The sequence below is a fragment of the Salmo salar genome, unplaced genomic scaffold (genome assembly GCF_905237065.1).
Source record: "Salmo salar unplaced genomic scaffold, Ssal_v3.1, whole genome shotgun sequence".
Taxonomy (NCBI): Eukaryota; Metazoa; Chordata; class Actinopteri; order Salmoniformes; family Salmonidae; genus Salmo; species Salmo salar.
The window spans coordinates 43278-60044 of NW_025549738.1; positions in this window are offsets into that span (position 1 = coordinate 43278).

A 16767-nucleotide genomic window follows, 5' to 3' on the forward strand; every position below is an offset into this window, starting at 1 on the left:
ATTTAAACGCAGCAAAAAGAAACGTCCCTTTTCAGGACCCTGTCTTTCAAAGATCATTCGTAAAAATCCAAATAACTTCATAGATCTTCATTGTAAAGGGTTTAAACACTGTTGCCCATGCTTGTTCAATGAACGATAAACAATTAGCTTCTCTAGGGTAGGGGCAGTATTCGGAATTGTGGATGAAAGGTGTGCCCAAATTAAACTGCCTGTTACTCGGGCCCAGAAGTTAGGATATGCATATTATTAGTAGATTTGGATAGAAAACACGCTGAAGTTTCTAAAACTGTTTGAATGATGTCTGTGAGTATAACTCATATGGCAGGCAAAAATGGAGAAAAATCCAACCAGGAAGTGTGGAAATCTGAGGTTGTAGTTTTACTGGCCTATCCTGGCCTATCCAGTATACAGTGACTTAGGGTTCATTTTGCACTTCCTAAGGCTTCCACTAGATGTCAACAGTCTTTAGAATGTTGTTTGAGGCTTCTACAGTGAATCTTGAGCAAACAAGAGCTCCTGGAAGTTGACTCAGAAAATGACATGAGTTCAGTGGCGCGCATTCACGTGAGCGTTAGCTGTGTTCCAGTTCATTTTGAAGACATTTGAATCATCCGGTTGGAATATTAATGAAGATTTATGTTATACATCGTTTGAATTGTTTCTACGAACGTAAATATAACTTTCTTTTACTTTTCGTCGTGACATTTCGGCGCGTTTCCTAGATTTGGAGTAGTGGACTGAATGCACGAACAAAAAGGAGGTATTTGGACATAAATTATGGACTTTATCGAACAAAACAAACATTTATTGTGGACCTGGGATTCCTGGGAGTGCATTCTGATGAAGATCATCAAAGGTAAGTGAATATTTATAATGCTATTTATGATTTTATTATCTGTATTGTTTGATGTTGTTGTCTGAGCGCAGTACTCAGATTATTGCAAAGTGTGCTTTTGCCATAAAGCTTTTTTGAAATCTGACATTGCGGTTGCATTAAGGAGAAGTTTATCTATAATTCTTTGAATAACAGTTTAATATCTTATCAACGTTTACGATGAGTATTTCTGTAAATTCATGTGCTCATTCACCGGAGGTTTTTGGAGGCAAAATATTTCTGAACATTATTGGCCAATGTAAAATGTTTTTTTTGGATATAAATATGAACTTTATTGAGCAAAACATACATGTATTGTGTAACATGAAGTCCTATGAGTGCCATCTGATGAAGATCAAAGATTAGTGCTTAATTTTAGCTGTATTTCTGTTTTTTGTGACGCCTCTCCTTGCTTCGAAAATGGCTGTGTGGTTTTTCTTGTTTCTGCGCTGTCCTAACATAATCTAACTTTATGCTTTCGCCATAAAGACTTTTTGAAATCGGACAATGTGGTTGGATTAACGAGAAGTGTATCTTTAAAATGGGTTATAATTGTTGTATGTTTGAGAAATATGAATTATGAGGTTTCTGTTGTTTTGAATTTGGCGCCCTGTTATTTCCCTGGCTGTTGAATAGTGTGTCCCGCAGGTGGGACGGTAGCGTCCCACATACCCCAGAGAGGTTGAACATGCAGCAGTGGAATGGTCGTTACGACACTAACAGCTTACAGACAGTAGGCAATTAAGGTCACAGTTATGAAAACTTAGGACACTAAAGAGGCCTTTCTACTGACTCTGAAAAACACCAAAAGAGATGCCCAGGGTCCCTGCTCATCTGCGTGAATGTGCCTTAGGCATAATGCAAGGAGACATGGGGACTGCAGATGTGGCCAGGACTGGCAAAAAGTGCTCTTCACTGATGAGTCGCGGTTTTGTCTCACCGGGGTGATGGTCGGATTCGTGTTTATCGTCGAAGGAATTAGCGTTACACCGAGGCCTGTACTCTGGAGAGGGATCGATTTGGAGGTGGAAGGTCCGTCATGGTCTGGAGTGGTGTGTCACAGCATCATCGGACTGAGCTTGTTGTCACTGCAGGCAATCTCAATGCTGTGCGTTACAGGGAAGACGTCCTCCTACATCATGTGGTGCCCTTCCTGCAGGCTCATACTTACATGACCCTCCAGCATGACAATGCCACCAGCCATACTGCTCGTTCTGTGCGTGATTTCCTTCAAGACAGGAATGTCAGTGTTCTGCCATGGCCAGCGAAGAGCCTGGATCTCAATCCCATTGAGCATGTCTGGGACCTGTTGGATTAGAGGGTGAGGGCTAGGGCCATTCCCCCCAGAAATGTCAGGGAACTTGCAGGTGCCTTGGTGGAAGAGTGGGGTAACATCTCACAGCATGAACTGGCAAATCTGGTGCAGTCCGTGAGGAGGAGATGCACTGCAGTACTTAATGCAGCTGGTGGCCACACCAGATACTGACTGTTACTTTTGATGTTGACCCCCCTTTGTTCAGGGAAACATTATTCCATTTATGTTAGTCACATGTCTGTGGAACATGTTCAGTTTATGTCTGTTGTTGAATCTTATGTTCGCTGAAAATAAATGCACTTGACAGTGAGAGAACATTTCTTTTTTTAATGAGTTTATATAGATGGGCAAAAGAACACAGACACTGGATAGAAGAACTCTGCCTAGGTCAGCATCCCGGAGTTGCCTCTTCACTGTTGACGTTGAGACTAATTATATATATATATATATATATATATATATATATATATATATATATATATTATATGACATTGAGACCATTTACAGTTGAAGTCGGAAGTTTACATACACCTCAGCCAAATAGTCGTGGCCAAAAGTTTTGAGAATGACACAAATATTATTTTTCACAAAGTCTGCTGCCTCAGTTTATATGATGGCAATTTGCATATACTCCAGAATGTTATGAAGAGTGAACAGATGAATTGCAATTAATTGCAAAGTCCCTCTTTGCCATGCAAATGAACTGAATTCCCCCAAAAAAAACATTTCAGCCCTACCACAAAAGGCCAGCTGACATCATGTCAGTAATTTTCTCGCTAACACAGGTATGAGTGCTGACGAGGACAAGGCTGGAGATCACTCTGTCATGCTGATTGAGTTCAAATAACAGACCAGAAGCTTCAAAAGGAGGGTGGGTGCTTGGAATCATTGTTCTTCCTCTGTCAACCATGTTTACCTGCAAGGAAACACGTGCCGTCATCATTGCTTTGCACAAAAAGCGCTTCACAGGCAAGGATATTGCTGCCAGTAAGATTGCACCTAAATCAACCATTTATCGGATCATCAAGAACTTCAAGGAGAGCGGTTCAATTGTTGTGAAGAAGGCTTCAGGGCGCCCAAGAAAGTCCAGCAAGCGCCAGGACCGTCTCCTAAAGTTGATTCAACTGCGGGATCGGGGCACCACAAGTACAGAGCTTGCTCAGGAATGGCAGCAGGCAGGTGTGAGTGCATCTGCACGCACAGTGAGGCGAACACTTTTGGAGGATGGCCTGGTGTCAAGAATGGCAGCAAAGAAGCCACTTCTCTCCAGGAAAAACATCAGGGACAGACTGATATTCTGCAAAAGGTACAGGGATTGGACTGCTGAGGACTGGGGTAAAGTCATTTTCTCTGATGAATCCCCTTTCCGATTGTTTGGGGAATCCAGAAAAAAGCTTGTCCGGAGAAGACAAGGTGAGCGCTACCATCAGTCCTGTGTCATGCCAACATTAAAGCATCCTGAGACCATTCATGTGTGGGGTTGCTTCTCAGCCAAGGGAGTGGGCTCACTCACAATGTTGCCTAAGAACACAGCCATGAATAAAGAATGGTATCAACACATCCTCCAAGAGCAACTTCTCCCAACCATCCAGGAACAGTTTGGTGACGAACAATGCCTTTTCCAGCATGATGGAGCACCTTGCCATAAGGCAAAAGTGATAACTAAGTGGCTCAGGGAACAAAACATCAATATTTTGGGTCCATGGCCAGGAAACTCCCCAGACCTTAATCCCATTGAGAACGTGTGGTCAATCCTCAAGAGGCGGGTGGACAAACAAAAACCCACAAATTCTGACAAACTCTAAGCATTGATTATGCAAGAATGGGCTGCCATCAGTCAGGATGGGCACAGAAGTATTGACTCTTTGCATCAACTTCATGTAATTGTCAATAAAATCCTTTGACACTTATGAAATGCTTATAATTGTACTTCAGTATTCCATAGTAACATCTGACAAAAATATCTAAAGACACTGAGGCAGCAAATTCTGTGGAAATTAATATTTGTGTCATTCTCAAAACTTTTGGCCACGAATGTACATTTAAACTCAGTTTTTCACAATTCCTGAAATGTAATTCTAGTAACAATTCCCTGTCTTAGGTCAGTTAGGATTCACCACTTTATTTTAAGAATGCAAAAAGGTCAGAATGATAGTAGAGAGAATGATTTATTTGAGCTTTTATTTCTTTCATCACATTCCCAGTGGGTCAGAAGTTTACATACACTCAATTAGTATTTGGTAGCATTGCCTTTAAGCAAGGCCTTGAAATACACCCACAGGTACACCTCCAATTGACTCAAATGATGTCAATTAGCCCATCAAAAGCTTCTAAAACAATGACATCATTTTCTGGAATTTTCTAAGCTCTTTAAAGGCGCAGTCAACTTAGTGTATGTAAACTTCTGACCCACTGGAATTGTGATACAGTGAATGATAAGTGAAATAATCTGTCTGTAAACAATTGTTGGAAAAATGACTTGTGTCATGCACAAAGTAGATGTCCTAACCGACTTGCCAAAACTATAGTTTGTTAAAAAGACATTTGTGGAGTGGTTGAAAACATTGTTTTAATGAAGTTTATGTAAACTTCCGACTTCAACTGTATATATAGTCTCAACGTCAACAGTGAAGAGGCGACTCCGGGATGCTGACCTTCCAGGCAGAGTTCCTCTATCCAGTGTCTGTGTTCTTTTGCCCATCTTAATCATTTATTTTTATTGGCCAGTCTGAGATATAGCTTTTTCTTTGCAACTCTGCCTAGAAGGCCAGCATCCCGGAGTTGCCTCTTCACTGTTCACTTTGAGACTGGTGTTTTGATTTGATGACAACATTTGTTATTTGAAGATAAACAATGTAGACAGCATTTGATGAGAATCTGTGCCTCCATGTCTTAATGATGGTTCCATCACAACTTTCAGAAATTAACAACAATTACACATAAAAATTATAATGAAGATGCAGGACAATTTATTGATCAACACCAAAACCCATTGTCACATACAGGGCGATTTCGGCTTGGGCTTGAGACTGTGTCATCCCTAGTCTCTCTATACAGACTGGTTGATTCAGGCAATGTACCAATACTCCAGTTTAACATGTGTGTAGATGTTCCTGCCTCAGTTGGGACAAAGGTGACAAGTCTGAAATGGGAAGCACATCATCGGTAACGTCGCTGCCGGATCCGCTTCTTGCCCTAGCTAAACATGAGCAGAATTCTTGCCTGCATTTTGACCCCTGCCTATCCAAACTCTTGATTTGTTGAGAGTTATCTGTCTGAAGAAGATCCTCCCCTAAAATCATATGTTTTCCACATTTCGAAATGTCAGAGAGCAGCCGACATCCTCCCCAGACCTTCTGCCGTTACCTAGTTTACGTTGCCTGACGAATTTCTACTGCTCTATCTATTGCAACATACATTCTACATTCAGTCTCAACCTGCTATCCTAGAAGTCATTTTGAATATGAGCCTTACAAACTAAAGCTGTCACACCCTAAAAAATGACAGCCTAAAAAAAAACTAACATGTTCCCTTCGTCTAGCAGGTACACCAGAATTGCACACTTTACATCCATGGCATCGTTCCTTATTAGCCAAGAAGGCTCTGATTTGAACAATTAGACGGGTTGAGTCAGCCATCCCTCTCAGGGAGCATGTAGAAGTTCAGAAGTGATACATGTTGCTGGTTAGAAAGTTGAACAAAATCATTTGTTTTTAGATCAACTATTGTATTGATCACTTTTGGGCATAGTGCCCAGCTAAAGGGCACAATCTTCAAAAGCTACTGCTCCATTTTTTCCCAAGCTCAATGAACATAAGTTAGCGTTGGTTGAAAGGTATTTCTGTAGCTGTATTGAGACCACACATTCAAGGATCTTTGATAGAAAGAGCAGGTTGAAAATTAGTCTGTAATTGCGTTGGGTGTTGGGGTCAAGTCCAGGTTTTTTCAAGGTTGGTGTAATGGAGACAGTTTTCAGGGAATTAGGCACAGTACCTGAATTAAGATAGTAATTTATGATTTTGGTTATAGTTGGACTGAGAAGAGTGAGGCTGGATTTAATAAGTACTGTGGGACAGAGATGGGCATGAGTAATTTGAGTACTCGAACTAAAGTCAAAACTCCATCTAAAACCAGAGATCACATTTTCTTAAAATACTGTTAAACTATTTGGTCTAAATTTGCTTCGACTGTAGTGTTTCATTTGTAAAATATACCAAGCCAAGCCTCCCACTGTTCTGCTCCCTAAATTCCCTTTCCCCTCAGCACTAGCGGTTCTGGAGGGGGGGGGGGGCCGCAGTGCCCCTGTGAAAACAATTTTGGACCCCCTTGTGGCCCCCCCTAAATGTGGAGTATGAAATAATTTTTACATAACAAATTTTTGCTATCGTTCTTTTTTACATCCGTTATTAGACAGTGGCAACGCGGAAATCATTTAACCCACACATTTTCTAGAGGGATGGCTTTAGGCGGAACACAACAGTATCGTACCACATGCAAAACGATATGACAACAATAAAGTCTAATGTAACTGGCCCCTCTAACACTGGCCCCAGCTTGCCCCCCCAGTGTCCCACTCAATTGAGTGGGACACTGGGGGCAACCGCCACTGCCCCTCAGTGTCCCACTCAATTGAATTTCAACAAGCTACATTCCTTGCCAAATAATGACCGTTTTATCACACATTCTAAATGGACTGGTTCACTGAAGTAGAGAAATATGTGTTCTAACAATGAGCTACAGTTTTGGATTGATTGCGTCATTTTCCGCGTAGGCTACTTTGCGGTTGTCACTAGTTAACACAGCCATAAAGTCAAAATTGGCTATACCTTAATAAACATTAAATTAGCTTTTTGTTCTTAATTTAAGGTTAGGCTTAAGGTTAACAGTCTAGTTAAGGTTATGGTAAAAGTGGAACTGACAGAATTTTTGCAAAATTAAATCTTATTAAAATCTGTTCATATACCCACCCCCAGAAAGAATATGACATTTCTTTTTACATTTGCTGACAAGCACTTAGATATGGTAATTTTCACGTTTTCATAAATTCTTAGAATGTTTGCAAATTACGTATACTAAAGCATTTGTGAAAATTCTATAGCAATATAGAGTGGGAAAGGGGCTGTGCGTTTGGACAAATAATAGACCCTGAGGTAAAAAAAACCTAATAAAACATCTGTCTTTTCCAGGACCAGACTCTATGCAGACCAGTGCGCCATAGCCAATCAGAGCTATGGTAAGCCATTATGCAAACAAGCCATTTGCCACACAGGCCTGCCATCATTCACTTTGAACTGGACTGTGTGTTTACAGGCAGTTGCAACAGCGCGACTGATCCAAAAATCACAAAATACACCTGAATGGAGTTCCGCAAATATGTCAAATACCATGGGAGTCCTCTTACATTTGGACTTTACAATCTTATTGATCAAACCAACATGAAAAGCTAGGCTCTCTCTCCCTCAATTATGCACATCAACAGCCAGATCAACAACTAATGTCAGCCAGAGCAAGATGAGCTAGATAAACCTTCTTAAACTTTTTCAGCAGTTGACTGTCAAAATTGCACTAATAAACAGTGGGGAATAGTAGCCTACTCGTCCTTCTGCAGCTTGCCTTGTCCCAACAAAGCACCCAAGCCAACTGGCTAAAGTTGGCTAGCTTGCTATCTAGCGACTTCCAGGCACAAATCAGAGAACACCTCACTGACCATTTTACTCGCCCTAGCAGAGCTGGTTAGGCTGTTTACATGTTATCCAGAGCGTTCGTGACAACTATTCCTTTTTTTGCCTACGTTTATTGACTAGAGGTCGACCGATTATGATTTTTCACCGCCGATACCAATACCGATTATTGGGGGCCCAAAAGCCGATACCGATTAATCGGCCGATTTATTTATTTATTTGTAATAATGACAATTACAACAATACTGAATGAACACTTATTTTAACTTAATACATCAATGAAATCAATCTAGCCTCAAATACATGTCACCCCGCTCCTCCGCTCTCTCCACTGGCTTCCAGTTGAAGCTCGCATCCGCTACAAGACCATGGTGATTGCCTACGGAGCTGTGAAGGGAACGGCACCTCCATACCTTCAGGCTCTGATCAGGCCCTACACCCAAACAAGGGCACTGCGTTCATCCACCACTGGCCTGCTGGCCCCCCTACCTCTGAGGAAGCACAGTTCCCGCTCAGCCCAGTCAAAACTGTTCGCTGCTCTGGCACCCCAATGGTGGAACAAGCTCCCTCACGACGCCAGGACAGCGGAGTCAATCACCACCTTCCGGAGACACCTGAAACCCCACCTCTTTAAGGAATACCTAGGATAGGATAAAGTAATCCTTCTAACCCCCCCCCTTAAAAGATTTAGATGCACTATTGTAAAGTGGTTGTTCCACTGGATATCATAAGGTGAATGCACCATTTTGTAAGTCGCTCTGGATAAGAGCGTCTGCTAAATGACTTAAATGTAAATGTTAAATGTAAATGTAAATAAATAATGAAACATGTTCAGTTTGGTTTAAATAATGCAAAAACAAAGTGTTGGAGAAGAAAGTAAAAGTGCAATATGTGCCATGTAAAAAAGCTAACGTTTAAGTTCCTTGCTCAGAACATGAGAACATATGAAAGCTGGTGGTTCCTTTTAACATGAGTCTTCAATATTCCCAGGTAAGATGTTTTAGGTTGTAGTTATTATAGGAATTATAGGACTATTTCTCTCTATACGATTTGTATTTCATATACCTTTGACTATTGGATGTTCTTATAGGCACTTTAGTATTGCCAGTGTAACAGTATAGCTTCCGTCCCGAGCCTCGCTCCTACCTGGGCTCGAACCAGGAACACATCGACAACAGCCACCCTCGAAGCAGCGTTACCCATGAGAGGAAAGGGAACAACTACTCCAAGTCTCAGAGCGAGTGACGTTTGAAACGCTATTAGCGCGCACCCGCTAACTAGCTAGCCATTTCACATCGGTTACACCAGCCTAATCTTGGGAGTTGAAGGCTTGAAGTCATAAACAGCGCAATGCATTGCGAAGGGCTGTTTGAATGAATGCTTACGAGCGTGCTGCTGCCTACCATCGCTCAGTCAGACTGCTCTATCAAATCATAGACTTAATTATAACATAATAACACACAGAAATACAAGCCTTAGGTCATTAATATGGTCGAATCCGGAAACTATCATCTCGAAAACAAAACATTATTCCTGTTACATTGCACAACCTTCAATGTTATGTCATAATTACGTAAAATTCTGGCTAATTAGTTCGCAATGAGCCAGGCGGCCAAAACTGTTGCATATACCCTGACTGCATGCAATGAATGCAAAATGACACAATTTCACCTGGTTAATATTGCCTGCTAACCTGGATTTCTTTTAGCTAAATATGCAGGTTTAAAAATATATACTTCTGTGTATTGATTTTAAGAAAGGCATTGATGTTTATGGTTAGGTACAGTCGTGCAACGATTGTGCTTTTTTCACAAATGCGCTTTTGTTAAATCATCACCCGTTTGGCGAAGTCGGCTGTATTTGTTAGGAAGAAATAGTCTTCACAGTTCGCAACGAGCCAAGCGGCCCAAACTGCTGCATATACCCTGACTCTGTTTGCAAGAGAAGTGACACATTTTCCCTAGTTAAAAGAAATTCATGTTAGCAGGCAATATTAACTAAATATGCAGGTTTAAAGATATATACTTGTGTATTGATTTTAAGAAAGGCATTGATGTTTATGGTTGGAGCAACGTGTACCTAAGCGATTATATGCAACACAGGACAGGCTAGATAAACTAGTAATATCATCAACCATGTGTAGTTAACTAGTGATTATGATTGATTGATTGTTTTTTATAAGATAAGTTTAATGCTAGCTAGCAACTTACCTTGGCTTCTTACTGCATTCGTGTAACAGGCAGGCTCCACGTGGAGTGCAATGTAAAGCAGGTGGTTAGAGCGTTGGACTAGTTAACCGTAAGGTTGCAAGATTGAATCCCTGAGCTGACAAGGTAAAAATCTGTCGTTCTGCCCCTGAACAAGGCAGTTAACCCACCGTTCCTAGGCCGTCATTGAAAATAAGAATGTGTTCTTAACTGACTTGCCTAGGTAAATAAAGGTCAAAAAATATATATATATAATAAAAATAATAATAATAAATAAAAATCGGCCAAATCGGCGTCCAAAAAGATCAATTTCCGATAGTTATGAAAACTTGAAATCGGCCCTAATTAATCGCCCATTCCGATTTAATCGGTCGACCTCTATTGTTGACACCGGCCATATTCAGCAAATGTTGTGCGTTTGCTGAATTTGCGAAAGCAAGAGATATGCTAACTGTATAACAGTCATTCAAGTTCTTGCTAGCTAACCAAATGACACTTGCATCGCTAGTGGTGTACAGCCACCGAAAAATGATATTAGGGAAAAGTCAGTCACTCATCCTCCAAGCACCTACGTAGCTAACGTTAGGATCTGTGTTTTTAGCTTGTCACTTAAATAGATACACTAGCCTATTAGCCACATTATGACTGACTTGTGATCATTGCCCTTGCTAGTTTGATTGTATTGACATTCCCCGCCTTAGTTGCATTAATCCAGGTTTGTCCAAAATATTGAGTCATTGAAACAGAAACAGTGCATCCCAAATGGAGTCAGCAAACAATGTATCAGGCCAGCTGTGATTTACAACCTGATAGCAATATTTTTTGGACTAACAAGAAATGTATTGGTGAATTTTATGAATCATTCATTGAACTGCATCCATCTATTTGTGCCAACAATGCCTTAGTGTACGTCATGGAATGTTGAGTCATATAGAACCTATTTATAAACCTCTTATGAAGTTTGTTTTGTAGCATGAACTAGGAATTGTATATTTTTTTACTGATATTATGATTTTTCTGTTTGTTTCATATCTGCAAAGTATTTAAAAACGCTGCCAGTTCCACGGGTTAGGTTTGGTTTATAATCTGATTTTAAGGAGCAAAATTGCAGAAACAGGCAGGGTTTATGACTTTGTGACTGTGGCAACTAATGTTATGATGATCATACTTTGCAAACTGCCAGTGGCATTTAAAGTTAGCCTAGGTTATTACCCCCTAAACATAGACAGGACCCACACTGAAAATATACTAATACATCAGTTTGATGATGACAAAGAGCGTATTTTCATCAGGATCATTAAGCTTATGGCGACTCCCCAAACAGATGTTGTGGCCATAACTAATCCCCATGCGGTGTTCACTGTAGAATTGTTAATCAGTTTCCAAAAGGAACAAGCAAATTAAATTGAACGTCTGTATATCGAAAAGAAGACACATTTCAAATGAAATCAAATTGTATTAGTCACATGTAAAATAACAATAGCGAGACTATATACAGGGGGTACCAGTACAGGTCAATGTGCGGGGGCACCGGTTAGTCGAGGTAATTGAGGTAATATGGACATGTAGGTAGAGTTATTAAAGTGACTATGCATAGTTAATAACAGAGAGTAGCAGCAGCGTAAAAGAGGGGGTGGGGGGGTGGGCAATGCAAATAGTCTGGGTAGCCATATGATTAGATATTCAGGAGTCTTATGGCTTGGGGGTAGAAGCTGTTTAGAAGCATCTTGGACCGAGATTAGGCGCTCCGGTACCGCTTGTCGTACGGTAGCAGAGAGAACAGTCTATGACTAAGGTGGCTGGAGTCTTTGACAATTTTTAGGGCCTTCCTCTGACACCGCCTGGTATAGAGGTGCTGGATTGCAGGAAGCTTGGCCCCAGTGATGTCCTGGGACCCTCTGAAGTGTCTTGTAGTCAGAGGCCAAACAGTTGCCATACCAGGCAGTGCTGCAACCAGTCAGGATGCTCTCGATGGTGCAGCTGTAGAACCTTTTGAAGATCTGAGGAACAAAAAAACAAATCTTTTCAGTCTCTTGACGGGGAAATGGTTTTGTTGTGCCCTCTTCACGACTGTCTTGGTGTGCTTGGACCATGTTAGTTTGTTGGTGATGTGGATACCTAGGAACTTGAAGCTCTCAACATGCTCCACTACAGCCCCGTCGATGAGAATGGGGGCTTGCTCCGTCCTCCTTTTCCTGTAGTCCACAATCATCTCCTTTGTCTTGATCACGCTGAGGGAGAGGTCGTTGTCCTGGCACCACACGGCAGGGTCTCTGACCTCCTCGCTATAGGCTGTCTCGTCGTTGTCGGTGATCAGGCCTACCATTGTTGTGTCATCGGAAAACTTAACCTCTCTGGGCTAGGCGGGACGAAATCGTCCCACCAACGCAACAGCCAGTGTAATCCCTTGGCGCGATTTTCAAATACCTTAGAAATGCTATTACTTCAATTTCTCAAACATATGACTATTTTACACCAAGACAAGACTCTCGTTAATCTAACCACACTGTCTGATTTCAAAAAGGCTTTACAACGAAAGCAAAACATTAGATTATGTCAGCAGAGTACCCAGCCAGAAATAATCAGACACCCATTTTTCAAGCTAGCATATAATGTCACAAAAACCCAGAAGACAGCTAAATGCAGCACTAACCTTTGATGATCTTCATCAGATGACACACCTAGGACATTATGTTATACAATACATGCATGTTTTGTTCAATCAAGTTCATATTTATATCAAAAACCAGCTTTTTACATTAGCATGTGACGTTCAGAACTAGCATACCCCCCGCAAACCTCCGGTGAATTTGCTAAATTACTCACGATAAACGTTCACAAAAAACATAACAATCATTTTAAGAATTATAGATACAGAACTCCTCTATGCACTCGATATGTCCGATTTTAAAATAGGTTTTCGGTGAAAACACATTTTGCAATATTCTCAGTAGATAGCCCAGCCATCACGGCTAGCTATTTAGACACCCACCAAGTTTAGCCCTGACCAAAGTCAGATTTACTATTACAAAAGTTTGATTACCTTTGATGTTCTTCGTCAGAATGCACTCCCAGGACTGCTACTTCAATAACAAATGTTGGTTTGGTCCAAAATAATCCATCGTTATATCCAAATAGCGGTGTTTTGTTCGTGCGTTCAAGACACTATCCGAAGTGTAAATAAGGGTCACGAGCATGGCGCAATTCGTGACAAAAAAATTCTAAATATTCCATTACCGTACTTCGAAGCATGTCAACCGCTGTTTAAAATCAATTTTTATGCCATTTTTCTCGTAAAAAAGCGATAATATTCCGACCGGGAATCTGCGTTTAGGTAAACAGAGGAAAGAAAACAAAGCATTCGGTCGACGCGGGCACGCGCCTGAGTCTCCCAGTACTGTGACCAGCCACTACCCAAACGCGCTACTTTTTTTCAGCCAGAGCCTGCAAAGCCACGATTCAGCTTTTTGCCGCCTTCTGGGAGCCCATGGGAGCCGTAGGAAGTGTCACGTTATAGCAGAGATCCTCAGTCTTCAATAAACAGAGGCAAGAAGAACGACACCTTGTCAGACAGGCCACTTCCTGCATGAAATCTTCTCAGGTTTTTGCCTGCCATATGAGTTCTGTTATACTCACAGACACCATTCAAACAGTTTTAGAAACTTTAGGGTGTTTTCTATCAAAGCCAATAATTATATGCATATTCTAGTTACTGGGCAGGAGTAGTAACCAGATTAAATCGGGTACATTTTTTATCCAGCCGTGTCAACACTGCCCCCTAGCCCTAACAGGTTAATGATGGGGTTGGAGTTGTGCCTGGCCGTGTCTGGCCCTGCGGCCTTGTGAATGTTGACCTGTTTAAAGGTCTTACTCACATCGGCTGCGGAGAGTGTGATCACACAGTCATCCGGAACAGCTGGTGCTCTCATGCATGCTTCAGTGTTGCATGCTTCGAAGCGCGCATTAAAGTAATTTAGCTCATCTGGTGGGCTTGTGTGACTGGGCAGCTCACGGCTGGGCTTCCCTTTGTAGTTCGTAACAGTTTGCAAGCCTTGCCACATCCGACAAGTGTCGGAGCCGGTGTAGTAGGATTCAATCTTAGTCCTGTATAGGCACTTTGCCTGTTTGATGGTTCATCGGAAGGCATAGCGGTATTTGTTATAAGCGTCCAGGTTAGAGTCCCGCTCCTTGAAAGCGGCAGCTCTACCCTTTAGCTCAGTGTGGATGTTGCCTGTAATCCATGGCTTCTGGTTGGGGTATGTACGTACGGTCACTGTGGGAACGACATCATCGATACACTTATTGATGAAGCTGGTGACTGATGTGGTGTACTCCTCAATGCCATCAGATGAATCCCGGAACATATTCCAGTCTGTGCTAGCAAAACAGTCCTGGAGCTTAGCATCTGCATCATCTGTCCACTTCCGTATTGAGCAAGTCACTGGTACTTCCTGCTTCAGATTTTGCTTGTAAGCAGGAACAGGATAGAATTATGGTCAGATTTGCCAAATGGAGGGCGAGGATGAGTGCTTTGTATGCGTCTCTGTGTGTGGAGTAAAGGTAATCTGTAGTTTTTTTCCCCTCTGGTTGCACATGTAACATGCTGGTAGAAATGAGGTAGAACTGATTTATGTTTCCCTGCATTAAAGTCCCCGGCCACTAGGAGCGCCGCCTCTGGATGAGCATTTTCTTTCTTTCTTTTTTTTTAGGGGGTGGTCAGCTTTAATATTTCGGATAGATTGTTGCTTCCATCAATGTAATTTTCTGCATCATTTCCAATTCCCCATATATTTTGAGGGGTAAATGTATATATCTACATACATACATAGATACATACATACATACATACCTACATACATACATACATACATGTTGTCAGGCGGTGGGTGTAGTTGGTGCATGAAGTCAGGCGCAGGAGAGCAGGGATGAGTGAACAACGCACTTTACTTCAGAAATAGCACACAGTAAACATACCAATGTGCGAACAATAACGGATGAAAACAGCACCCGGAAAAAAACAGCCGGCTAGAAGCTTGGCGATGTCGACTGCCGAGCGTCACCCGAACAAGGAGAGGAACCGACTTTGAAGAAGCGCACCCCGTGCATTGACTCAATCGCTGGGGCGATGAGCGGCAGCGGGTAACTGTACCTCACCGTGATCTGGTTGAGACCTCGATAGTCAATACACGGGCGCAGACCTACCTCCTCCTTCTTTACAAAAAATAAACTTGAGGAGGCAGGTGAAGTGGAAGACCGAATGTACCCCTGACGTAGGGATTCGGAGACATATGTCTCCATAGTCGCCGTCTCCGCTTGTGACGGGATACACGTGACTCCTGGGAAGTGCGGCTGTCACGTCCTGACCAGTATAAGGGTTAATTGTTATTGTAGTTTGGTCAGGACGTGGCAGAGGGTATTTGTTTGATGTGGTTCGGGGTGGTGGTTGATTTAGTAGGGCATTTGATTTATGTATTCCGGGGGTTTTGGGCACTGTGTTATGTTTATGTATTTCTATGTTTAGTCTAGTGAATCTGTTTCTATGTTTAGTTAACCTGTTGGGGCTAGGGGGCAGTATTTTCACGGCTGGATAAAAAAACGTACCCGATTTAATCTGGTTACTAATCCTACCCAGTAACTAGAATATGCATATACTTATTATATATGGATAGAAAACACCCTAAAGTTTCTAAAACTGTTTGAATGGTGTCTGTGAGTATAACAGAACTCATTTGGCAGGCAACACCCTGAGACATTTTCTGACAGGAAGTGGATACCTGATGTGTTGAATTACCTTTAAGCCTATGCCATTGAAACACACAGGGGTTGATTAATGTTTTGGCACTTCCTATTGCTTCCACTAGATGTCACCAGCCTTTACAAAGTGTTTTGAGTCTTTTACTGTGAGATCTGACCGAATAAGAGCCATGGAACGGTGATGGCCGATTAGACTCTGGCGCGCGAGTTCATGTTGGGTACCCTCGTTCCAATACGTTATAAAAGAGAATGCATTCGTCCACCTTGAATATTATTCATGTTCTGGTTAAAAAAGGCACTAATGATTTATGCTATACAACGTTTGACATGTTTGAACGAACGTAAATATATTTTTTCCCTCGTTCATGACGAGAAGTCCGGCTGGCTTAGATCATGTGCTAACAACACGGAGCTTTTTGGATATAAATGATGAGCTTTTTTGAACAAAACTACATTCGTTATGGACCTGGGATTCCTGGAAGTGACATCTGATGAAGAGAATCAAAGGTAATGGATTATTTACATAGTATTTTCGATTTTAGATCTCTCCAACATGGCCGTTTGTCTGTATAGCAAAGCATATTTTTCTGGGCGCAGTGCTCAGATTATTGCAAAGTGTGATTTCCCAGTAAGGTTATTTTTAAATCTGGCAAGTTGATTGCGTTCAAGAGATGTAAATCTATAATTCTTTAAATGACAATATAATATTTTACCAATGTTTTCTAATTTTAATTATTTAATTTGTGGTGCTGACTTGACTGCCGGTTATTGGAGGGAAACGATTTCCTCAACATCAATGCCATAGTAAAACACTGTTTTTGGATATAAATATGAACTTGATAGAACTAAAAATGCATGCATTGTCTAACATAATGTCCTAGGAGTGTCATCTGATGGAGATTGTAAAAGGTTAGTGCATAATTTTAGCTGGTTTTA